A 27,326-nucleotide genomic window follows, 5' to 3' on the forward strand; every position below is an offset into this window, starting at 1 on the left:
CCGGTAATATTTTCTAAACCAGCTGCTGATGAAATCATATTGATCTTCAAAAAGGAATTGCAACAATATTGCACATCAAACTTGTTGTTATATCAGATATACATATTGAAACATTCAGAATGCTTAGATAACACAGACATAATATACTGCTTATCAAAGCTCCCAAATCAAGTTTGCTGCAGTACAATATACATAAACTCCACACTTGTCCGTTAGGTGGAATAATTTGATGCTTAAATGACTTACAGACATCCTAAATGTTTTTTTGATATATACGAAGGAGGTTTGTTTATAACCAATCAGTGGATCAGCAGGACATGAGCCGCCCCCATGCCGCAATACTCCTTGGTGCGATCTCATGTTAGGAATTCCGGGAAAGTGGATGATTCTGTGAAATATCAGATGGAGATAAGAATGGAAGGAAGGGTCACATGAGGGATAGTTATCATTATAAATACAGATATTTTACCTGGAAAACCATTAACCAGATAATTCTGAAAATCAGAAATGAAGAGTGTAAATAATTGCTGCTGTTTGGTGATAATCTCATACACACAGACATCATTACAAAGTGTCGTCAGTTACTGTGAGGAGCACTGCTAAACATGTCATGAGGAGAGGAATGCCAGGGGTAGTAACTGGTAAGACTGGGGTCATTTCTATTTATAAAAAAAAGTCAGATAAGGTGATATAAAATACATGAGTACAACATGAACTGATTGTCACTTGATAGTGACATCATACACCTTACACATATAGCTTGTTTATTTCCTCCTTTAAAACATTCCTGGACCATCTGTTCTGTGGTAAGTCCAAACTTCACAGGACTGTGTCACAGAGTCATACAGCAGAGACTCTAGGACCCAGGGAAAACCCAGGCTGTGAGGTTGCTGGAAAGTTTCAAGGTTTTTTGGACAGAGACTATGAGAGGAGGAGCCTCAAAGAGTGGAGGCGTGCTAAAGAGACATTATGAAAAGACAGCGGTTTTCTTCTAGGTGCTGTTGAGAGTGAAAGTGAGGCCAGTGTTGCCGCTGAGAATCAGACTACTACAGAGAGCTGAGGTGTGTTGCCAGCCAGAACACTGTATTTGCAAAGACTTGAAGACTGATACCAGTGAGTCAGATTGATGTAACCAAACTGTTTACATTATAGAAGTATTGACATTTAGGAATATTGTTATTGCCTTTGTTATTCTGGAAGTAAGGCCCAATAGTGTTGCCCATAGGAACGCCAAGTTAAATGCACTATTAAGTACCATAACTGACACCTCTAATAGCTCAGGCCTGAATACCATATTCAGATCATCATCATCAGCTATTTATATAGCGCTACTAATTCCGCAGCGCTGTACAGAGAACTCACATCAGTCACTGCCCCATTGGAGCTTACAGTATTAATTCCCTAACTTACACACATACACACACACACAGAAACAGAGTAGGGTCAATATAATAGCAGCCAATTTACCTACTAATATGTTTGTGGAATGTGTGAGGAAACTGGAGCACCCAGAGGAAACCCATGCAAACACGGGGAGAACATACAAACTTCACACAGATAAGGCCATGGTTGGGAATTGAACTCATGACCCCAGTGCTGTGAGGCAGAAGTGCTAACCACTGAGCCACCGTGCTGCCCGTTCAGATTGTACTTGTTGTTAATAATTCTATGTCCAGACAGATTCTTAGTGACGTATTGTTCCTGCATAATAAATCTGGCATCACTACATTCATTTGGTGTCCTACTTATATTGGGGACTCAGGGGTTCTCGATCCCACTGCCGTGACTGAAAGAAGAGCATCCTGGGACCAGGTACAATCCTCTCAGCCCCCGCCTCTAGGGGTGTCACTCAGAGATAGGCGCATAATGGCGCAAAATGCAACGGAACAACATGCTTATTCTTATTAACATTTATTGATATATTAATTGATTGATCTGTACATTGATTGTTTTACTTGACTAATTAATAAAACACATTTTGATTGCTTAACGCCTATTCTATTTCTAATGGATGGCAACGAAAAAGAAAAAAACAACAGTTGTTCTGAAAGCTGACGGTGTCAGAAGTTAACAGGATTTTACCCTCGTCTAGTAACTTAAGCCGCAGATCGGAAGGTGTTTATATGATATCACACTTTGATTGACAACTGCCAATAGCAGAGAGATGAAGGTGAAATCGGTATAGATTTTCTCTTTTTGTACGGCTGTGCTTTGCTGTTTCCCCTACAACACAAGTTGTCATTTACAGAAGGACTGCAATACATTTCCAGCCAAGCTAATAAAGTTCAGGACAGGAGATGATACAGTCACCCAACTTGGACAAAATATTATATGTGTTTTATTCATGAATTAAAACACTTCACTGACAGTTTATTTTACAAGCAGGTATATTCCACAAATGTGACAATGTAAACATAGAGGCACCTCAAAAAAATGCTTACTTCTAGTACCCTCTCCCCAACACAAAATATTTTTCAAATAGAATGCTATTAGAAGAGACATCACCTGAGCCTGTTGGCACAAGACCTCTTGCCAAACCATCACCATTTATTTATATAGCGCCACTAAATCCGCAGCGCTGTACAGAGAACCCACTCACATCAGTCCCTGCCCCATTGGAGCTTACAGTCTAAATTGCCTAACATACACACACACAGACAGAGAGAGACTAGGGTCAATTTGTTTGCTGCCAATTAACTTACCAGTATATTTTTGGAGTGTGGGAGGAAACCGGAGCACCAGGAGGAAACCCACGCAAACCCGGGGAGAACATACAAACTCCACACAGATAAGGCCATGGTCGGGAATTGAACTCATGACCCCAGTGCTGTGAGGCAGAAGTGCTAACCACTGAGCCACCGTGCTGCCACAGACCAAGACAGCTAATATGTCATTTTCATAAGACATTCTGCAACTGAGATCTTTACACTTGCCTATTTCCCTGCTTCCAGCACATCAACTTCAAGAACTCATTGTTAACTTACTGCCTAACATATCTCCCCCCATGACAGGTGCCATTGTATCGAGTTAATCAATGTTATTTACTTTACTTGTCAGTGGTTTTATTGTTGTAGCTGATCGGTGTACAGTACAAAAAAACAACCTATATATATATATATATATATATATATATATATATATATATATATATATATTTATATATATATTATGTTTATAGTTCCACAATATTACCCAGCGCTTTCCAGGGAATAATAAAAAACCCCCATCATACGCTCAGTCCCCTATTAATTCCGACATTGATATCATAGGCTACAGTTAGGGTCCTTTGTACCCAAAGATAAATTGGACATTGCTGCGCTCACTGGCATATAGTCCGGTTCTGGACATGATTTTATGTGTGTGATTTTACGTAAAAAAAATATAGCGCGTATCGTCACTTATGTTCCTTAATGATTCTGGCCCTGAATATATACTACAACCTACTTTGGGGCTTCAACGTTCACCTACTTGGGGGTAGCATAGGTAACCTGAGGAGGGGGGGGGGGGTACCTAGTGCCTGGCAACCCCCTCCAAGCCTCGGGCACTGTATAATTGAGGTAACTGGGCTCTGCCCCCGCTTCACACGGCTCTGCTTGAAAAGGGAGAGATTACAATAGGGCACGCAGCATTGCCCATGTATATTATAGGAATAGGAAGAGTTGGAGAGCAGCCAAGCACTGTCTAAAATTATAGCCACACCCCCATGCATACTGGTCACGCCCACTGGCGGCGTGGTGTGTAAATTCCCCTCTACAAATCCTGCGTTTGCCCCTGGGTAGATGGGACAGTGGCTAGTTAGTCTTTAAGCACGCAAGCTATTTCTAAAACAGTGAAACAATCTAACAATGTAATAATGTAATAATTTCATTAAAATGATTATAAATATGAAATAACTGTCTTAGCAATGAACAAAACAAATGGCTAAAGTAGCGCTACATGTACACTAAGTACCGCATAGTTATATTAGCTTTTCTCACCTGTTGAATCAAATTAAAAATGTAACAAGTGAGATTTTCATTATATCAGTACAAGGCTTCCACTGTCTTACCAAGTGTCTAAACTTATAGGGAATGATTTACTAAACAGCAGCTCTCAAAAGCAGTTAGTATTGTAGCAGCTGAGCTTCAGATCCTAGGCAGCTATCTCTTTAGTTTTAATCAACATCAATGAGTTTGAATTGCTCCGTGTAACTAAATCTTTGTTACTAATAAACTACTGTAAGTGAAAAGTGTCTCTCTGCATTACAGGAAGAGAGGAACTTGTCAAATTCTAATCACTTCAGGCTTGACATGACCTTTGCTATATACTTGAGGAAAGAAAATAAGCCTTGAAGCTGTCTAGGTTCCAGCACTGTATTATCTTAAGTATTTGAATAATCAAACTACAGAAATGATGGAGCTTGTTGAAGACTTCTGCACAGGTAGAGGAAGGCGCCTTTCTCCGATCTGAAATATATTTTACACTGGCCAATGTATGTGGTTCCGATATTGTTTATTTATACTACACACAAATAATGATGACGATTATTATTATTTATTATTATTATTATTATTGATAATAATAATAAATAACAATTATCAAATAATAATATTCATATACAAAACCAAGGCGGTTTACAGATGAAGTGGTGGAGAGGGTGGATTTTCAGGGGTGTTACTTGTCATGCAGAGGGGAACACACCCATTTCCATTCTGCAAACTGACTTTGGATTTTGCACCACTTAGAACCGGCAGTGATCAGTTCTCACCTTATTCTTATAATGGGACCCGTTGTTGCAGTTCTGCATTTCCACGGAACTCTGAGCAATGTTCCTGCACATTGAGGTTCCCAAGAGTGGAGAGGACCCTTCACCTTGATGTATGAGAGGCGACCATCTAAAGGCACCTGTTCAACACCAAGAAATTTTACAGGGCACATCGGGTGCCCTTCGTAATTGATCTCCAGTGTCTGTAGGAGGTGGCAGTGAATGACCATGTCTATGGGTAAGGAATAATCACTGATCAGCAGCAATTGTCAACTATTTGTTCTTTCAGATACCCGGAATTTTCTGAATAATGGGTTTTCAAAGAGGCGACCCCACACCTGTACATCAGGGTTTTTTTTCCTGCAATTTGTATTTTGTGGCATCATCTCATGCACCCTGTCCTTGCCACATACAGGTTTGCAACAGGGTCGTATTTCCAGTTGACGTTGCCTCCAGGCATTGTAAGTGAATACGTCCTAAATAAGTAATTGTGTTCCACATACGCTCTTGCCTCTCTGTCCAACAACTATTCCTACATAACCTAAAAAAGAAACGTAGACAGTAAATATGTAGCTAAAAGGGACATAAACCACTGTCTATGGTGCCCCTAAACAGTGATGCTCTATTCAAGGGCCTAATTGGCCTATATACATCCCTCGTTTGCATATACTATTGGTTGTGGTCATGTGTGCAGGGTCTACTATATTGCTACTCCTGTAAATCTGCCTACAAGACATCTTAAACATGTTAACCTACTGCTCCAGCCAATGGTTTAACTACCGAGCGCGCAGGGAGCGTGGCCTGTTGCACTGTACAAACCCTGGCTCCAACTGCGATCCGTTCAGGCCACACCCACTCATATAAATGGGCTTTGACAGTCCAACCTCAAGGACCATGTACTTGTTGCCCATGCATGGGGCAGTTTTTCTAAAGCTTATAATTAAAAAGAAGAAGAAAAAAAACCAGCATTGATCTGCCCTCTCACATAACCTTTCCCCCAGATATTTTACGGAAAACAGACCTCCTACAGAATAAAATTCTTATTCACTGTTATGAGAGTATATCAAAAGCCGCTACTTGCAGTGAACCCTAGACGTAAGTTCACATTAAATCCTTCAATAAAACGGGTATTTTTGAATATAGAGAAGGGGAATGCAGCGTGGACTTACTGAGATTCCACAAAGTATCAAATTATCTTTGTTTTAACATAGGGATTTAAAAAAGAAAAAAAAAAAGTATAAAAGATCAGTGTCGATATAGCCCATTGCTGGGAAAATCTGTACTGGACAAATCCTTTTGGCGGTTATAACACTTGCTGATTATACCATATTCACCCTGGAGAATTTCACACTGCAGCATAAGGACATATTTTCTTGAACTCTATCCCTTGGGCAATCCGTGAAACATTTGTATCTCTCCGAGTATATTGGAAAGTGTAAATGTTATCACGTGTTCGACGTTTAAAACAAAACTAAGGAAAACACACAATAGTACAAAAAAAAAAAAGCAACCTACTTGAAGCGTAGACACAATCCAGCACAGCTGTGCTACGTGGGTTACATTTCCAGACATGATGGCATATTCTAGGCTGGCTTTCAGCATCCATCTAATTCTTGTTACTTGTGCTTAGTGTCATTGCCAAGACTTGACAATCGCAAAATAACCAATAGCTTGTCTCTGGGTTTGCAAATACAACACGTTGTACCTTGTCCATAAGAACAACCCACAACACATACAGAAAGGAATCTGTGCTAAATTTATGTACCTTAAAATAATGGATTATCAGTAAGGATCTATAACTCTTATTGTTATTGCCAAAAGTTCTGCTAGTTGTAAAGAAAAATACTGTGCTCATTTGTGTCACATGACTTATTTTGCAATTGTTTCATGGTGGAAAGTTTCATGGTAAAACACATCATCATCAGCTGTTTATATAGCGCCACTAATTCCGCAGCGCTGTACAGAGAACTCACTCACATCAGTCCCTGCCCCATTGGAGCTTACAGTCTAAATTCCTTAACATACACACAAAGACCGAGAGAGACTAAGGTCAATTTGATAGCAGCCAATTAACCTACCAGTATAATTTCGAGTGTGGGAGTTAACTGGAGCACCTGGAGGAAACCCACGCAAACACGGGGAGAACATACAAACTCCACACAGATAAGACCATTGTCGGGAATTGAACTCCTGACCCCAGTACTGTGAGACACCTTTTAAAAAAAAGCGTGAAGGCTGAATTTAGCGCAAACCAAATGTTTCAGCAGAACAGGCTTTAAAGTCCTTAAATAGAAAAAGAAAATCGTGCATGTTTTAGATGTACAGTACAAATGGCCACTACAGATTTAAAAGACATTATAGCGAAATAACTTAAAAGAAAAACTACATGTTGAATAAAACAAGGACACTTAAATGACATGTTTTATTTAAAAGCTATTACTTGGTAAAATAAAACAAATATTGTGCCATTTAATAATTTGTCCACAAGGGGCACTGTTGCCATTGAGCTCATGGATAATATTCATCACCATTTATTTATATATTCATCACCATTTATTTATATAGCGCCACTGATTCTGCAGCGCTGTAGAGAGAACTCATTCACATCAGTCCCTGCCCCATTGGAACTTACAGTCTAAATTCCCTAACATACACACAGACAGACTAGGATCAATTTTAATAGCAGCCAATTAACCTACTAGTATGTTTTTGGAGTGTGGGAGGAAACCGGAGCACCTGTAGAAAACCCACACAAACACGGGGAGAACATACAAACTCCACACAGATAAGGCCATGGTTGGGAATTGAACTCATGACCCCAGTGCTGTGAGGCAGAAGTGCTAACCACTTAGCCACAGTGCTGCCCATTAATATTCCAATAACTGGGTTGCTCACCATTGCACGAGCCTACTATTTAGCCAGAACACCACTTCCACCATGTCCAATCCCTCCTGCCGTTATATGTATTCAGTTCCAAGTCTATCACATCTAAGAGCAGGCAGAGAAAAGTGCTATCCCATGCGGCACACTGTGTGATAACTATTTAAGAGTCTACGACAAGTGTGTGCTGTATGTGGTGCCCAAGGAGCCTGAGCTATGAGCCCCCACCCAGCTGCGCTGACGGTGCGCTCTTCTGCAAAATGACCTGGGGGTTTAATGCCGGTGAGGTAACAGTATAGGGGGAAGGGCAGCACGGTGGTTAGCACTTCTGCCTCACAGCACTGGGGTCATGAGTTCAATTCCCGATCATGGCCTTATCTGTGTGGAGTTTGTATGTTCTCCCCGTGTTTGCGTGGGTTTCCTCCGGGTGCTCCGGTTTCCTCCCACACTCCAAAAACATACTGGTAGGTTAATTGGCTGCTAACAAATTGACCCTAGTATGTGTGTGTGTGTTAGGGAATTTAGACTGTAAGCTCCAATGGGGCAGGGACTGATGTGAGTGAGTTCTCTGTACAGCGCTGCGGCATTAGTGGCGCTATATAAATATATGGTGATGATGATGGTGATGATGAAGGGTCCATAATAGAAGGACTAAATTAAACTAAATTATACTGTACCTCAGACCTGCAAACCAGATACCAATTCCAACAGAAATTAATTCATCTCAACATGTAGAGCACAGTGGTCTAAAGAACAGAATGACTCATCTCCAAATGTTACTGAACGGGCAAAGAAAATAAGAAATCAAAACAAATTCTGCTAATAAAATACAACAGACTGTTTTCCTGGAAGGAGTTAATCTGAGACACAAGATGAAAACATCTCAGACTGAGCGGAGATTGGCAGCAGCTGAATCTGTATTCCATGTGACAGGGCACTTCCTAAGTGCCGGTTACCTTTTGAACGATTTGTCAGGGGAGAAAGGCCATTTTCGTCTTTCATATAACGCTCTTAACAACTTTTAGTCATCCGAGGGTTCTCCCTTTCCCCTCTCCTTTCTCTTCTTGCGCTTAGATCTGAGCTCGGCCTTTGATGTAACACTTTTGCAGCACATCAGAATCCAGATCCCGCTTCTGAAGCAGAAATAGGAACGATGACATCACTTCAAACGCTCCTTTTTTTTTTTTCTTTCTTTCCTAAAGAGAAGCGATTCCTTGAAAACAACAACAACGAAAAAAACGGCCTGGGCGCAATCAGGAAAGTTTCCAATATTTCATTTTTGGATGCTTTTAGTTTATGTTATATCCTTATTCTTCTTATAATACTTAGGATATAATACTTACTATAATAATTAGAAAACAATGTTTTGGAACGATGCAATGTCTATCATAGCAATGTCACACAAACATAACAGTAAGTATTTATTTTGACAACAATAAAAAGCATGCATGTACATTTTTACTTTTTGCTTTTGATATTGAACACCTGCAACATATGTTATAAATATTTCTTTTTTATTATTATAAACTTTTATTAGATAAATAGGAGCATTATTTATTATAGCTTATTTTTGTAGCGCCAATCATATTATGAAGCGAGGTGCAGAGAGAATGTTTATCACTTACATCAGTCCCTGCCCCATTGGAGCTTACAATCTTAATTCTCTAAAACACATATTAGGGTTTATTTTGTCAGCAGTCTATTGACCAGTATGAATTTGGAGTGTGGGAGGAAACCGGAGCATCCGGAGGAAACCCACGCAAACACGGGGAGAACATACAAGCTTTTCGCATATAGTGACCTGGTGGGAATCGAACCCACGACCCCAACGTTACGAGGCAGCAATGACGGAAGATTACTGCATACAACATAACGGTACATTATATCTTAGAGATCCAATGCAGTCCAATATTTTTTTCTGGCAGCCTGTGTGTTTTTTTTCTGCTAAATTTCCAATCATTGTGATTTCATATCTGTTCCTTCTGATGCTCATAAAACATTATATAAAAATGCAACAGACAAGAAAAAGTTTTGTTCGTTGTACGGCATGAAGTGCACAGGAATGTCAGCGCTGGCTTAGTTAACTTCCTGCAAAAGTCCCAGACAACAGCAGCAGATAGCGTTCTAATGCCAAGATATTACATCACTTCACTTAGCTCTGACCAAACATATGACCCCTCTTGATATTCCGTTCGCACAGCAAGGCACAGATGCAATCTAGACAATATATATTTCACATAGACATCGCAACCATTAACACGTTATTATGTAAATACTCTGGTTGCTATAAAGTTTTATGGCTTTATTAAACTTTAAGGGGGCCAGGCAGCTCATACGGGAATGCACAACTTTCATCTACATTAGGTAATTTCAGAAAACATGAAGGATTGTAACTCTGGTCTCTGCCAACTCTGTAAATCTGACTGTTTCAATAAAAGGGCATTTGCTCCGCTCCCACCAGGATTGGGGGACATGACTAGCAATGGAAAACGAATCACCGGGCACTTGCGAGGACCCTCCCTTACTGAACTCGACCCATGTTAGACTGCCCCTTAGCTCACCAGTCGTAGGGAGGCGCAATTGTCAGGTGCGTGCAAGTCTGCATGCACGCTTATATGTGCGCTCTCTTTGTGCAGTGCAAATTTTTGTTATTTACGCTATGCAAACTGGTGTAAATTCAACTCATCATCAGGCCCCAGAAGTTCACAGTAAATGTTTTAAAAAATGTTTTAAAGTATAATGCTGTCGCAGTCTTGTTATTACATGACGTCATACACCATGGGGGATGAGCAACACTTTGTGATTCAACCGCGTTACCCCGCCCATTTTTCTCATTTAAATAAACTTGTACCGCAAAGCAATCTCCTTTTAGCATATGGCTGCTTAAGGAATCCATGTGCCCTGTCTGCTCTCAGCGTGGATTGCCCACAATGTGTCCAGTTTTGTACCATCGCAGATGCTGTCACTTTGGCCAGCAAATATAAGTATTTTATTACTTTTTATATATATTATTTTGATCACTAATAATCAAATATCTTACTATACAGGTCCTTTACGAGCATGGAAAGCTACACCTCCCACAATGCTAATTCCATTTGTCTATATTTGCAGAAGTGCATCTGATTTTTACACCCCCTACAAGGATTTAGCATCTTCTAATACAACGGGCAAGGCGGACTGCAGCTAGCTGAGTCCCACAACCCAGCGCACTGCCACAGGTTTACCAAATTCTGTGTTTAATCAGATTTTTCAACACACTTGATTTCCCTTTATCAATTCATCCTGAAACGAAACATTGTATTAAGCACAGAAACTTGCTGAACCCATGACGGTGCTGGTGCCTCAATGTTTGGAGTGGTAGCAACGACGGTTGACCAGGCCCCCAGGGCCGGTGCTAGGGTCCACGGCGCCCTAGGCATTTTTAAAAAAGCGCCCCCCCCCCCCCCGCAAAAATCGCCGCCCTCCTCCCTCCTCTCCTTACCTTGTCTCACCACCGCCGCCTCTCTGCTCCGTCTCCTCCCCTCCACTCACTGACACTAGTAAGTGGAGGGGAGGAGACGGAGCAGAGAGGCGGCGGTGGTGACAAAATAGCCTCTTCCCCCCTCCCCGTCCATCTGAATGCTGTGCGGCGGCCGTGACAGGTATGGTCAGCGGTCGCCGCACAGTTTTAAAGTATTTTAGAATTCTGTGGCGCCCTCCAGAGCCCGGCGCCCTAGGCAAGTGCCTAACCTTGCCTAATGGGAGCGCCGGGCCTGCAGGCCCCTGTACAAACCAACCTGAGGAGCACCAACATTTAGAATCCCGAAAGCCGGACACAACAAGCCCCGCCCGTATTACACCCAAACTCCACCTATTTTCCAGTTAAACCCCGTCCCTTTTGTGGGCTGCTAATTGGACGCCCCGCCAAGATTGAAAAAGTTGGGATGTATGGATTCAGTTTCAAGATTGTGGGCGTTCGTTAGTTAAGAGCATAACTGCCTACTCTCCTGTAATATCTGGGAGACTCCCAAATTTCTGGGAGTCCTCCCGGATTCCCGGGAGAGCAGGGTGACCTCCCGGATCCCGGCCAGTTTGGCAAGTTAAAAGGAGGGGGCAGGGCTTAGTGACGCAATCCACGCGCCATCGTGAGCTGTCATTGTAAACTGACATCACGATTTTTAGCTTCTAACAGCAGGAGGCGGGGCCAATGACATGATTCTTCAAGCCCCGCCCTCACACACTCACCTGCCCCACGGATAGCAAAATGCCAAAGTTGGCAAGATTGGCTAAGAGTGGTTGCAGAGCATTTAATGAAGGGTGTTGTTCTAAACTGGCAGCAGATCTGAACTGACAATTTTCCATCATGAATCATTTCAGAGTGGCCCATAAAATCATTTCTGTTGTTTTATTTACTGATGCAGTTACCTTTTATAAAATAAAGTGGACCTGTCACTTACTCACCGTGGAGGCAGCCATTTTTTTTGACTGAATCAACATGCAGGCTATCGATTTGCTAAAAACTAGTGACAGTGCTGAGACGCTGCCTGACTAATATACACGAGGTACTGGATCTAGAAAATAAAAGTACAGTACATATCCATGAAGATTACGTCACTCCATTGTCTGCTGATGACAGGTCCAGTTTTAGTAGTCCTCCATGAATCTGTCTGAAGTACCCCTGAGGGGACGAGGGGCATACAATACCGGTAGAATCATTTGAAATATATTAGAATCTGCCACCACCAGCTGTAACCTACTGATATGTACAGTCAAAATGATGTTTTTGTTTTAAAAATCTTAAATATCAAACCCAGAAAATTGAAAAGATATTTAAAAAAAAAATACAACAGACACTTTCAAAATACAAAACTGAAAGGAAAACGATAAAACTGTAAAGACGATGAAGACAATTTGCTTTTCTCTCTCAATACCGGCGTTGACGATCTGTTTACTTCCTAAAATAAAACACTCATCAAGACAAGTCAAGGTGCTCTTGACAGCCGTGGGACATCGACAGACTGATACCGACAACCAGCAGCCAGAGCGGTCAGGTCCTGTCCTTGTAACTTCTCTGCAAATCACAGCAGCAAATATCTCCTGTCTCGGTGCAGGAAATGTCTGTGATTCTGGGAGATATAACAGAACGGATCCCAGACCTGGTACTATAGATGGCACGTGGCTAACGATATGTAAATAAAAGGATTATCTCAATGTATGAAATGTCATCTCTAACTGCAGATGCAGGTAGGATAACATTAAATGCAGCTTATATTCCCCTGCGCTATAAAGTACACTTATAAGAATGCAAAAGTCCCAATGCTGTTATTTAATACCATAAAGTGAGACTGAGGGGCATATTCAATTGACGGTGGGATTGCCGAAAATCCCGCGCTCAAAAAATATTACCGTTATTACGGTAATCCTGCGCGGGAAAACCATTAATACTGTAATTTACTCGCTGGATTTTAGCTCGCAGCTCAGGGATCTGCGAGCTGAAATCCAGCGAGATATTACCGTATTAACGGTAATATTTTTTGAGCGCGAGATTTTCGGCGATCCCACCGTCAATTGAATATGCCCCTGAAAGTACTAATAGAAACTTTCATTTCAAATGATACATTTATGATAATTCCTTTACGTTATACACATATTATTACTTTCAGTAAGATCAATACTGAAACAGCTCAGATACATATTCACCTCTCTATATACAGTTTGCTAAATCAGTAACTTGAATTCGTCATTAAGCAGAATTACCTCTTACCTGCCAACACCTGACCGCAAAATAAGGCCACACCCTGATCCTCATAGACCACGCCCATTTCTGCCACCAGAAATTGGGACTGTCCTGCAGAAACCAGGACTGTTGGCAGGGTATGACACCTATTTTGGATACCTACCTACTTTAGAAGATATGGTTTCTCGTAGATTAACATATTGGGCTAGATTTATTAAATTGGAGATGTTGCCTATAGCAACCAATCAGATTCTAGCTGTCATTTATTTAGTGCATTCTACAAAATGACAGCTGGAATCTGATTGGTTGCTATAGGCAACATCTCCACTTTTTCAAACCCGCAGTTTAGTAAATATACCCGCATTGATAATGGTTTCTCCAAAAGTTTATAAATGATTACTAAGAAACCTCATAGATGTAAAAATATATTTAGCATGTGTGCCCCTAAATTTATAAAGGATTAATGTGGCACATTACAGTAAAATATTATTTTAAGCTAAATTTATATGACGTAGAACCCCTCAGTTTGAGAACCTCTGGTTAACATTATTCTCAAAATTTCCATTTTTCCATCTGAAATATTGGGAAATAAAGAGGTAAATGTATTAACCTGCGATTCTAACAAATGGCCTATATTCAGTGACTTTGCCGTCCAAATTTAAAACGGCAATGTGTTTAAAGGCAAAACTTGAATTTAAACACTTTGGACCTCATTTAGAGTTGTACGCAAAGTCCGTGTAAGAAGTGTAGGAGTAGGAGTGTGCGGCAGCTTGATAGGGTATTACGAGTGCCATGCAACCCCAGTCGCGTCCCACTCTTAATACCCTACCGAGCTGTGAGCAGTTCCTGCAGCTAGCTAACGCTTGCGCCACCTAATTCCTGACGCACAGCTTTAGCCCTGTTTTGACATGTGTTGCGTCTGCGCCTCACTGCGACTAGGGTGTATTTACATGGTCACACCTTCACAATTCCGCGTTCCTCCCAGTCTCTCGTAGTGAGTCTCAAGCGGTTGCAAGTGTTAATTGAGTCCAAAATACAGGCGGATTTGGTGCTTTCTGCACATGCGTGGTAGTGGTTTTTTGCTGGATGCGCCTAAAACGGACTTTGTGTCCGACTCTAAATGAGGTCCTTTGTCGTTTTAAATATTACAGATTTGCTAGAATCGCAGGTTAATACATTTACCCCATAGAGTGACATTGCACAATCAGTTAGAAATGCCCCTTAAACATTTAGTGCAGAGTCATCACTTACTGACGGAAGCCGATGTATTAGTGTTTATCTACACCTGATCATTGCTGTTTTAGGGAGCATCACAAAAGAGCAGATACGTTTTCCCCGTCCGCCAGGGCCCGTTAATCAATGTTAGTAGGTAAAATCATCTGTAACGACTAATCCAAAAAGAAGATTATGTTTATTTTGGCTACAGTTGCTTGAGATTCGTTAAAATCAACAAAGCTTTTTCATTAGCCCCCTGCTGATGTCCTCATAACAGGCGTTCCCAGGGTCTCCGAGCGATACATATGTACGGTAGGATTGCTGGAGCTGACAAGAATCAGCTGAGGGAGAAAGCACCGTGAGTAATATAGATCTGTACTTTACACTGTACTCATTGTTTAACAGGTTTCATTTGCAGGATCATCGTAAAAGCAACACTTTGCTCACGGCATCAGTATAGTATAAATCACAACACAAATCATAGGATGAGCCCCACAATCACCTTCCATTTCAACCAGTACAATATGAGATGTGAATACACATTGTGGTGGCTGAACTAAGCCCATTGTATTTTTTAAAGGGGATGACCACCTTCAGATAACTTTTACTTAGTGGCTTGTAGCTGTCCTGATGTAAATTTGATCTTTCCCTGTGTTTTTAGCTATGTATTTACACCAGCAGAGTTGTTTATTTATTTAGTACAAATAGCAGGAGGGTACGTGTATTTATACCGTCAGACAGACTTCTTGTTCTTTTTTGTTGTTGCATAAATTTGCGTAAGTTGTATCTAATAGCTTGCGAGCAGGGTTCTCTTACCTCTCTGTCTGTATGTATTACCCAGTATTGTCTTATTAATGTTTGTTCCCAATTGTAAAGCGATCTAATGAACATCATCATCACCATTTATTTATATAGCGTCACTGATTCCGCAGCGCTGTACAGAGAACTCATTCACATCAGTCCCTGCCCCATTGCAGCTTACAGTCTAAATTCCCTAACACACACACAGACACACACACACACACACAGACCGACAGACTAAGGTAAATTTTTGATAGCAGCCAATTAACTTACCAGTATGTTTTTGGAGTGTGGGAGGAAACCGGAGCACCCGGAGGAAACCCAGGCAAACACAGGGAGAACATACAAACTCCACACAGATAAGGCCGTGGTCGGGAATTGAACTCATGACCCCAGTGCTGTGAGGCAGAAGAGCTAACCACTACGCCACCATGGTGAAGAACACAAGGAGTCCTGTGAGTTTACTCATTGTGTAGTAATTACTAATGGTCTAACTTCTATACAGTAATATTAACCTAGCAGTATGTTCCTGGTCTGCGGGAGGAAACTGGAGGAAACGCACACACGGGGAGAACATACACACTCCATGCAGATCTGGCCCGTGGCCACAGAGCACTACAGACCTGATTTTGCGTTAGGAGCAAAGCAAAGAAAAAGAGCAAATTTCCACCTTGACAAAACCATGTTGCATTGGAGGGGGGCGGGGGGGTTTAAAACATAGGGACAGATTTATAGTTGGGATACGGCACCTCATAGATCAACTTTAAATACAGTGTAAAAATAAAGCTGCCAAGTATGATAAATGTGATAAAACAGACAGTAATTTCCTTGTGTGCAAAAAAAATAAAAATAAAGTCAATTTGTACCCCTTGTATTGTAACATAGTTTGTCCAGGTGCAAATTTGTTCAGTTTCTTTGCTTCTAACTCAAAATCAGGCCCTATGTGTACGTATATATTTATATTGTAAGCTCATTGGGGCAGAACCTGCTTTACCTTATGTTCCGTATCATTGTACGGAATTTACTTGTGTCGTGTCAAGATCCCCTCAACGTAGATTCCAGCGTAATATGTCAGCATTTTATAAATAAAAAGATAATAATAGTATAGATATATAGATCAACACCATGCCATTAGCATTATATAAAGCACACAACTGTAATCATAGAATACACACTGGTTTGATAGTGAACATGTTACGTCAGACACAGCGCTGTAAACAATCACAACCAACACACCCATAGGCAAACCGAGGGGGGGTTTACTAGTGTCTGGAATCCCCCCTCCAAGCCTGGGGCACTGTATAATTGAGGTGGCTGGACCCTGCTCCTGCTTCACACAGCTCTGCTTGAAAAGGGAGAGCTGCGTGCACCTAACAGTAGTGCACGCAGCATTGCCCATGTATATTATAGGGATAGGAAGAGTTGGAGAGCAGCCAAGCACTGTCTAATATTATAGCCACGCCCCCATGCATGCTGGTCACGCCCACTGGCGGCGTGTTGTGGAAACCCCTCACTACAAATCCTGCGTTTGCCCCTGACACCACACTAGTATCTGACACTTCCACATCTACATCAATACATATAATTTTTCAGTTCTTCCCAGCTGAGTGACACTAAATAGCTAATCAGGGCTCTCATCTGAGAGACATCACGTGTAATATCCATTATTTTCAATCAGTTATAATTATTATCCTCGATGCCATTCCTAACAACATTTTGCTGCATCTGATAAATAAGGTTGACAGTTGAAACCCATAAAGGGCTCGATATATATTCATGGTCTGTAGTTTTGCATTCTACTATGGAGTGTTTCTATAGAAAGTGTTGTCAGACCCTTCCTACAGTCATTAATCACAGCTTGCCACTTTAAACAAGCGCCATTAACACCAGACCACATATTTTCCCTCCTTGCCCGCAAGTTATTGCCTGTTGGGTATTATATTAATTGCTAAATAATTAGAAAAAGTATGTTTGCCCTTATTACTGAGAACTCATTTAATTTTGTTCTTCCACCTGGGAGGAACAATTTCAGTTTTAATGATTCACAGATAAGGATTTAAGAAAAAAACAGATGGGGCAGCCGCACAGATCAAGTTGATATGTCTAATAGATTTCCACCTCGCTCTCCTAATGACAGCCTAAAAATCGAGTCTGTCAGCATGATGGAGAATGGAAACCTGACACTTGTGTTCAGCGTACCCCAAGTTTCCACACATAAACAGAAGAGGGACAATAATAATTAGTGTAGATTATTTTTTGGGGGAAATATGCAAATGTCGAATATTTCTTCACAGAAAGTAATTGAAATCATTATCTCGATTGTTCTCTAATCAAATACTTCATTATTTATTTTGCTCCGGACTATCAAGTCAACAGGACTTGGGTCAGGAGCCTTAAACGTATGGAAATGTATAGAGAAAAATGTAAGTTTTTTTTTTTTACTTTTCGACCACTTTAATTTATTACTTTTACTGAAAATATTGATTTATTTTACTAGCTTCCCTCTGTCAAAACCTTAAAAAAGAATTACACTTATCAATGTCTCTGGCCTGTGAACGTCCTATTCAGGATAATGAGAAGTTCACAGGGGGAGGGGCATCGACAACACTGCTGTGTGTTCAGAACAGCGGTTTTCATTGTCTCTGATGGCAACAACGGTTTTCTGAAACCATATTTATGCTGTTTCCTTAATGGTTGCTCTTCCAGAAGGGTTGAGTACGAAATTACGAGTGTGATGCTATTTAAAGCGGCAATGCAGCAGCCATGTCTAATGTAAAACTGTATAGCCTGGTAAATGACCTAGTAAAGCCTTTGGCTGTTGGCATTGCCGCTTTAAATAGAGAAAAGTGGAAGTCACTATACAAAGTGATGTGAATAGAAACTGCTGTCTTTGCCAGTGCTCGGGATGCAACAGAAGCAGGTCGGTGATGTACATTGTCATTTTTATGCTAAGTCTGCATTTGGTTTTTATAGTCATTTTTCAAATCATATTTTTTTAGTCAGTGTTGTCGTCATCGGTGGCATCAGAGTCATTATGAGGACTACCACCGCTTTCAGAAGGCCAAGCTGTCTTTACAGGCATTAATAATTGTTTCTCCCACCAACTCGCTTCCCAACTCCACCGTGGTTCTATAGCAGTGTATTGTTAAAGTTAACGTCTAACGGTAATAAAGTTTGACCTTTGCTTCCACTTACTGTGACACAATGGGGCATATTCAATTCTTTGAATTCCCCGCGGCATTAAAACTATTACCGTTATTATGGTAATAGAAATCCAGCGAGAAAACTACCGTAATAACGGTATTTATGCGCACTAATAGTGTGCGCGCCGCAAGATTTTTGGCATTTTCGCCAAAAATTGAATATGCCCCAATGAATAGTGTTATGGAACTGATCGTTGTAAGCAGCCCTCATCAATTCTAGAGTCAGGTAACAGGACGAGATGTAGGAAGGGAGGGAAGTGGGATGTGAATGGGGAATGAAACTGAGGCAGGAGAGGGCATCGGGAAGAGACGGGACTGTGAATTGAGGAGAGAGACCTGCGCCGTGCATGGCTGGTTGACAGAGGGCAAAGAAATGAATGATGGAGAATAATGGGATCTTCTTTAGTTCAAATTTTGGTCTATATAAATATCCCTCTCAGATGGAGTAAATGGTTGGAGAGTATGTAAATATATAAACTATATAACAATAATATGTAATCTATAAAACTATGTTTTGTGGTCAAATATGTGTATAGATATAAGTACAAAACTAGCAGCGTTTAGTACTGCAGATGTACTAAATACACTGTGGCTGAGAACTGGGGCTGGAGAGAGGCCTAATTATTAGTTGTGGGTGCTATTGATTTAATGCCGGGGCTGGTTTGAATTTTCTAAATGTATACATTTTTTTTTCCAAATAGGCCCCCAACATTCCAGGACCCAAACAAGCCACAACTAAAGAAACCAATAGCCAAAGGTGGTGAAAGTGACAAGAACAGGCAGGAGAGAGCAGGAGATTCTGTGAAATGTTGTGATTCTAGTGGGACTGCCCAATGGTGCTAGATGTCCTGAAAGTCAGGAGTGCTGGGACATATGTCACGCTCTGGTGAGCAGGCACTGCTCCCTTGTGCCAATGGTGTACACAACAATGCTGAATGAGAAATAAGCATATAAATATGCTATTTATGCAACTACTTACAATAGTAAGATTTGCAGGACATGATGCATGTTGGAGAACGTATTAGGGATGCTTTACCCATTTAGCGATGAGGAGGGGAAGGGAAAGATTTATTTCTTACAAATGGACTATGGGGTAGATTTATCAAACCTTCTAATAAGGAAAAGCAGAGCTGTGGCCCATAGCAACCAATCAGATCCTAGCTATCATTTACCTGGCACATTCTAGAAATCAATAGCTAGAATCTGATTGGCTGCTATGGGCAACACTTCCATTCCGCCCCTTAATGTTTACATATGTTCTCAGGCCTTGCTCTATCCTTTCATCATGTTGCACCTTCTAGAAGCACTTGCGGGAAAAAACACATTTTTAAAAACATTTTTTGTGCTTCATTAATGACCTTTTCCATCTAAATTGCACTAAATGGATTAAAGTTGATTGGTTGCACATTTGCACTTTGTCAGTAAATATCCCCCCTATGACTAGGAACTGCTACTGTAAGACCAAATGATTCTGCTCATCTCTTTGTAAAGCAATGTCCATTGGCCTTTAAGCCAATTCCATTCATTATATTAGTGTAGGTTCATGGCACCAGCAAAACAGCTGTCTGCTAAAGCAGATAATAAAATCCAGCCTGCAAGGGAAATCCACATACAAAGCTTCCCTCAAATGTCTAATCAGAGCTCAGTCTACAGGGAGAACTCAGTCATATCTGATATACATGTTATCATCTCAGCTCTCCATAATTAAAATTATTGTTGCCATGGCAATTCCTAGGTTTCAGACACTCACAAATAAATGGCACCCTGTAACACTGTATCGAGTATTTTATTTGCAACTATTGTAAGCAATATATTAAAGGCAAATTCAACCATAACAGATATCTTTTTCTGCAAGCATAACTTTCAATGAGAAGTCAAAAGTACCTGGACCCTTCTTGGGAGCAGGGCCGTCTTTCCGACTTGGCACTGGGCATAAGGGGCAGGTGCCCGGGGGCCTAGCGGACAAGGGGGGCTCCTATTAAAAAAAACACCTTACCTTTTGCGGTCACCTGACCGCTCAGATCAGGTGGCTCCCTCCCTGGTCCCCTCTTCCGTGATGCGCTCGCAGTGAATGTTGGGCGTGATGACGTCATCACACCCGACAATCACTGCGAGCACGGCACGGAGGAGCGCAGAACAGCGACGAAGAACAGAAGAGGATTCAACTCGAAGAATAAGGCGATTGAAAGTTAAGGGGGATTTGAAAAAAAAAGTTATTTTTATATATATATACATATATATATATACATACATATACATATACATATATATATATATATACATATATATATATACATACATACATATACATATATATATATATATATATATATATATATATATATATATATATATATATATATATATGGGCCCTGGTGCACTGCTTTGCCCGAGGGCCCATAATGTTGTTAAGATGGCCCTGCTTGGGAGCAGCGCACCTCGAAGAATCAGAACGAGCCAGAACACCGGCTGTTCTGATAATTAGGGTGACATGTGTTTTGATGGAATATCTTTAATGGACCGAGCAATATCCATGTTATATGGATGTCCTGGTTTTCTGTTTAAAACAAAACCGAGAGACCTAATATGGATCCTGCACAGTTCTTTTTCAAGGCAGTGATGCCTGAAGAATTTAAAGTTTTGTAAGTTGCCATTCTGGCTATCATTCCATCTCTCCATATTTCATCCTCTCATTGACGCTTCTGTTTTATCTTATCCACCTCTGTTTACTCTGACAACACTCCCATCTCTGCGTCACATAGTGACCAACGGCATCTCTAGTAATTGGAATCCCGCAGAACATTTAATGCAGTAATACATTTGTGCAATGCAATACCTATATTCTGAACATTCTTCAGCTACCACAGCTTGTAGTCTGAACACTATATTTTCATATTCATGGAGATTTTTTTCTTTACAAAGTAAATTGCCATGATTATTACTTATACCTGACTTTATAAATGCCCATGTATAGTTTTGAACACGAAGCACAGGTTACAAAACATAAGTTACAAAAATAATGTATTAATCTGCCACTGGGCTGCAGTGGAACGGTACATCTGCCAATCTTTGTTGTGGCAGAAAAAAGTAAGTTACAATGTTGCAAAGTGAATGTTACACAGAATGTTGCAGAAAGAAATATTTGCCACTGATAAGCTTTTTAAAAAACAAACATTTTATGACACTTTTTTGAGCTTCTAAAACATAAATAACAATTTCCTTTTCTTACCTCTCACAGGTAATGTCTTCCTTCTTCCCCACACTTTATATAGACTCTGCAGTTTAAGCAGGTCAGTGTCAGAGGTCCACTCGTAGTGCAATCTAATCAAGTAATATAATCAGAGGGCGGCGTTCTCTCCCCTTGCTGTAATAGTACTTTTTAACGCTAACTATCTTTTTTGTTACGGGTGAAATTAAATCATATTTTACAGGAAAGAAAACATATAAAAAAAAAAAAAGTTTATTACATATTGTATCTCACAGCATGACCCAGTTTATTTGGAATCTACTATACTCATTTTTAACTACAATTATAATGTTAAGATTCTGGCCAAATACGGACACTTACGCCCCTTACGCGTTGGCGTTGCAAGTCATTATTTTACTAATATTTTTTTACCACTAGTAAAACATGTAACTCTGTATGGGGGGGGTGGAGTTGGACTATATTGGCCCCATTAACCCCATACTCACTTGTGCTTGCAGTCAAGAGCACTAGCTACTACTTTATGTCAAATGCGTTATCTCTGGCATTCTTTTAATGCCAGTGGATAATCAGCCTTGAACAGCCAGGGAAGCCAATACATCAAATATATACAGTGTTAAATAACTGATGTCTATATTTAACTACAGTAAATCTGCCCGGCTTTATGTCTGTTCTAACCAGTAAAGATGGATATATGTTCTTTAGGAGGGTGGTGCTACTCTATCTTGCACTTGCATGCCAGCACCTGTGTGATTGGCTTGTTAGTCTTATAGGTAACAGAAATGCTTGTACGGATGGTACTTAAATATAGTTAAGGAGGTCACAGCAAGCAGAGCTAACACGCTATGCTTGTCATGTCTTCAAACCACCACTTTACACTTTAATAAAACTGCAATGTACTGTAATAGCGAACCATAAGACACAAATTATAAAACAATGTAGTCCACTACAAAGAGTTACACACACACACAATAAAGCTCTGAAACATGCAATATATTAATATATATATTAGTGGGAGACTGCACTCACATCTTCAAGTAAATCCTCTTTGGGGTGCTCCACAATAGCTCCCATTTCCATAGTAGCTAGTACATATTCAAAAAGTAGAGAGGGCACTCCCCATTTAAAACAGATACATTATTCTTTATTTTCAATCCAGTTCCTTTATATTATAATCAACGTTTCGGTCTTACAACCAGACAACCTTTTTCAAGACAGATTTTCACTGAACAGCAGACAAAACAAGCATAGACTATGCTTGTTTTGACTGCTGTTGAGTAAATATATATATATATATATATATATATATATATATATATATATATATATATATATTGTGACAGAAGCTCTGGGAAAGAGGTAAATGGCAGGTACTTAAGTCTCAGATTCCTGTTGTTTGTATTTTAAACACTGGGGAGATTGTTTGCATCTGAGGATAAGCTTCTCATTTGGTTTCTCAGCTTCGGGAAAAGCTGTTAATAGGTCCCTGGTGTTTTGGGTGTTTTGTATGGAGAGAGTAGGGTGGGCTCCATACAAAAGGCCCAGTCTGGGTCTTTGGCTCTGCAGACACCCAGCAGAGTAATCAGGACATATACCTGTGTATTTATATTACTACATATATATATATATATATATATATATATATATATATATATATATATATATATATATATATATATATATATATATGTATATATATACAATGTCTTTCCTATAGTACATTTGTAAGGGGCAAAGGAAAACTTTATATGTACAGATCTGTACATCAGACCCAAAAAATTTAAATCAGAAGAAAAGGGAGACATTGGATATTCAAAGTAAGGACATATTGATTTCCAAAACATCCTATCAAAAGAAGTAACTATGTTTACTATTTATTAGTAAATTGTACCAGTGTCCTTTGAACAGATAAACAGCCCTGAAACACATCTTCTTTGCAGGTTCATGAGGTTAATGTTTATTTAAATACTGGAAACAAAACAAAAAGAACCCCAACAACTTTCCCGTTCAATGTTGCAGATGATAAGCAAAATAAGTAGTTTAAAACAAACTTTACCTGTCCATCCCTGACTGACTTAACATAGATTAGCTAAACACAAGCAGTCTCTTCTGAGGCAGGATTATAGCTGTGACGCTAGAGATCAGACATAAAGCGACTTTCCCAGTAGGCTACACATAATGGAAGCAGCCATTTTGTTGGTGGGACAAACAGTCATGAGAATGCAGACTATCCTTTCGCTAGGAAATAGTATTATGATTATTGGTCGTGCGTCAAGATTGTTTGTTGTCAAATGCCTCAGTGATAGAAAACGGTGGCTCCATTGCACAGTTCAACATCTATCTGAGGGGATCTCACAAAGGGAAGGTGACTATCTTGTAACTAGCCCCCCATGCAGCGAGACAACTGGTGATACTCACTGTATAAGATGTTCCCATCCCCATAATTTCCTTCTGGAAAAGAACACACTTTGGCAAAATTGGTCTTGCAGGGATTGCTAAAAAAAACTATCTAAGAAAAGGCAGACTGTTTAAATTAAATAAATATATTTATATATATATATATATATATATGTACATATGTACAGAGTGGCCTGGTATTAATAGATTTTGTGAGCATTTGGAGCCATCGTAAATACTTCACCGTCACAAGTAAAAATCTCCCATTGACGGCAAAGGGATTTATGCCTGATACAGCCGGATTGGCATTTAAGTAGCATATAGAAAATGCCTCTTAATGTGATTAATGCATCTGTTTCAGCACTTATCTGACTCAAGGCTTTGTAAAAACCATTGGAATTCCTCAGTTTTTATGAGACAAGATGCGAGAACATTTACATTTAGAGGAAGGGTGTTAAACATGACAAAAAAAAAAGTTATTCGTTTTTTGGTTTTTTTTTCAAAAAAGGGATTCAGCCCCCTCCCAACCTGAATTGTGGGCTCCTTTCTGTTGAGAGGATCCTGGATGACATGAGGTATTATAAATGATCGGATGGTCAGAGCTTGTTGGTGCTGTGTGTAATGTTGTGCCCGCTTCTGAGAAGGTTTAATAAATCTACCCCTATGTTTTTCTGGATGTTCATACACTGGTGAATCACACAGGAAAGGCCTGAAAACATGACCTGTTGATATTTCGGGCATTGCTTAACAAATTCTGTTTCACGGTATACCTGTCACTAAAAATGCTCGAGAAGGCCATTACTAGCGTCACTCACCACACACAGACTTCAGGCGCAGGGAAGTAAATTTTGGCCAGAGACCTCGCAGCAATGCAGATTCCAGTCAATGTCTGTAAACAAACGAAAAGAAAGCTTAACTTAATATCAAGAGATTTTCACTTGAATTGTAGCAATAGAATACAATTATAATTTGAGGGAACCTGGTCATGGACGCAGTGAGTGTGTAAACTAGTGGTCAGGAAACAGGGGTAAATTACCCCAAATGGGGTAAAAATGAAATTCCTGGGGGTAATGCTGCCGATTCACATGCTGTCAGCTGGATTGTAGACCCCTTTAAATGTGAAATTTCTGTTGTACCAGAAGAGCCTCAAGGGTTGGCAGAGGCACTTCTTGAGCTTCAATGCAATAATGAAGCACGTATTGCATTTGAAAACAAAGCAGATCTGTCATATTTTTGGAAGTCAACAGCTGCAAAGGCATCAAAATTGCACATGAGGAGACAGTCAAATAGTTGCTGCCTTTTGCAACAACCTACCTTTGCGAACAAGGATTTTCCACTCTAACGAACATAAAATCAAAGCAGAGAAATCGATTGGACGCTGAAGACTGTATCCAAATTGCTCTGACATCAAAATGCCCCAATATTGATGCTCTCGTATCAACAATGAAGCAACATCATTTCTCCAAAACCTGAAGTTGAAGCTTTCAAAGAAATTTTGAATAGATTCAATATTTGTATTCCAATAATTAATAATATATTATCTCCTTCCTTTCAAATCAAGGGGGTAACGTCGGCGTATCTAAATATATTTGGGGGTAAAAGGTAAAAAAGTTTCCTGACCCCTGGTGTAAACCCCAGTGTTGTAGGGTCAGGTGAATAAAGCAAAATATTATCTCACAAACGGGAAGTTTTCTTTGCTGATTGAAAGATTGAAGCACAAGGATGTGGCCAGTGATGTCTCTGTAAGTTCAAAGGGGAATCTCCTGTCGCTTCTCTTCCTGGTGATCTTATCCATCACCTCCTCTTTCTTTGCCCGCCATCTCTGTTTTCTCCCAGTTGTCTCTACTGTCTCTCACCACCCCTCCCTCTAGAATGTAAGCTCATGTGGGTAGGGTCCTCTGTACCTAATGTCTGTCTACTGTCTGACTCCCTTGTATGTCCTGTTATGTCTTTTGCTTCATTCTGTTATGTCTTTTGCTACATTCTGTAGCAAAAGACATAACAGGACGTACAAGGGAGTCAGACAGTACTCACACACATCTGTGCTACTCATGCATAACTGCCTCATAAATCTCTGACTTGCTAACTGAATCCAACGCTACGGAATCTGCGGTGCTTTATAATTAAATAATAATAATACAATAATGTGCTTCTCTTGAGCTTTTTGAACCAAATCGGAAAACCATTAATTCATTCCACCTGAGAGATGGGTCTATTGGTGTTTATAAAGCAACAGGATGAAATACTCCAATACACTTTACTTTTTAACACGGCTCAATGGAGCAAGATAGCTGCATTTTTTGGATTTACATTTTTTTGGCTTTAGTTATCATTTAATTATTTTGTGAGTTATCTGGTTTTATGTCCATTTAAGTGTGTAATGCTATGATGTCACTGTCCGGGGGTTCTCATTTTTGAACTGATCGTGTACACGAAATGTGAGCTTTCAAGAGTGATGTTAAATCAATGGGCTTCTGAAAAGGAGCTTCCAAAGCGATTTGAAAAATGCATATACCCATTTGAAGTCATTTAGAAGAGGCTGTTCAGGATCGGGCAAGTAACACATTCTGCAGATACTTTTTAAGCAACTGATTTAAAACCCTTTCAATATGGCCCAATGCCATTTGAAGCTTTTGAAAACTATTTTTCAGAACAACGTGATTTCAAAGGTCGATACTTCAAAACCAAACATTCTATGAGTATGAGCAGCTCGAAAATGGGGACAATCAGACATCATTGGCTGGAAAACGGTTACAATAGGAAGTGACACTCTAGTTCAGTGATCGGCAACCTGAAACATTTTGGAGGCTGCATGGTGCAGCCCTCTAACCTTTAAGGGCATTACCCTTAATCTCAGTAATAAGTTAAAACAATGCTTTAATCATAGCAAGAGACATCTATACATAAAGGCATAATATCAGGAATTTTAATCAAGTGTTACAAGCTATAACAAACAAATCTGACAATTAAGCAGGAAGGACCTGGGGGTTGCAGGGCAGGGCCATCTTAACAACATTATGGGCCCCCGGGCAGAGCAGTGCACTTGGGCCCCTACCTACACAACCACTCACAGGAATAAAAAAAATGTAAATTAATAATAAAATTAAGTTTATATTTATTGGTACCTGCAACAAAAATCAGAGTTTAAACATTAAAAACCATGCT

General features: G+C 40.1%; 1 protein-coding gene across 4 annotated transcripts in view; it reads right to left on the bottom strand.

Moving 5' to 3' along the window:
* ESRRG (estrogen related receptor gamma) overlaps window positions 1-27,326 on the bottom strand; it is a 633,225-nt gene that overhangs the window by 436,912 nt on the left and 168,987 nt on the right. For all 4 annotated transcript variants that reach the window (XM_075204251.1, XM_075204255.1, XM_075204249.1 and 1 more), the window contains exon 3: window positions 24,977-25,050. The gene's annotated coding sequence lies outside the window, so the exon portion shown is untranslated. The remainder of the gene's footprint in view (window positions 1-24,976; window positions 25,051-27,326) is intronic.

The sequence above is a fragment of the Mixophyes fleayi genome, chromosome 3 (assembly GCF_038048845.1).
Source record: "Mixophyes fleayi isolate aMixFle1 chromosome 3, aMixFle1.hap1, whole genome shotgun sequence".
In the NCBI taxonomy this organism is placed as follows: Eukaryota; Metazoa; Chordata; class Amphibia; order Anura; family Limnodynastidae; genus Mixophyes; species Mixophyes fleayi.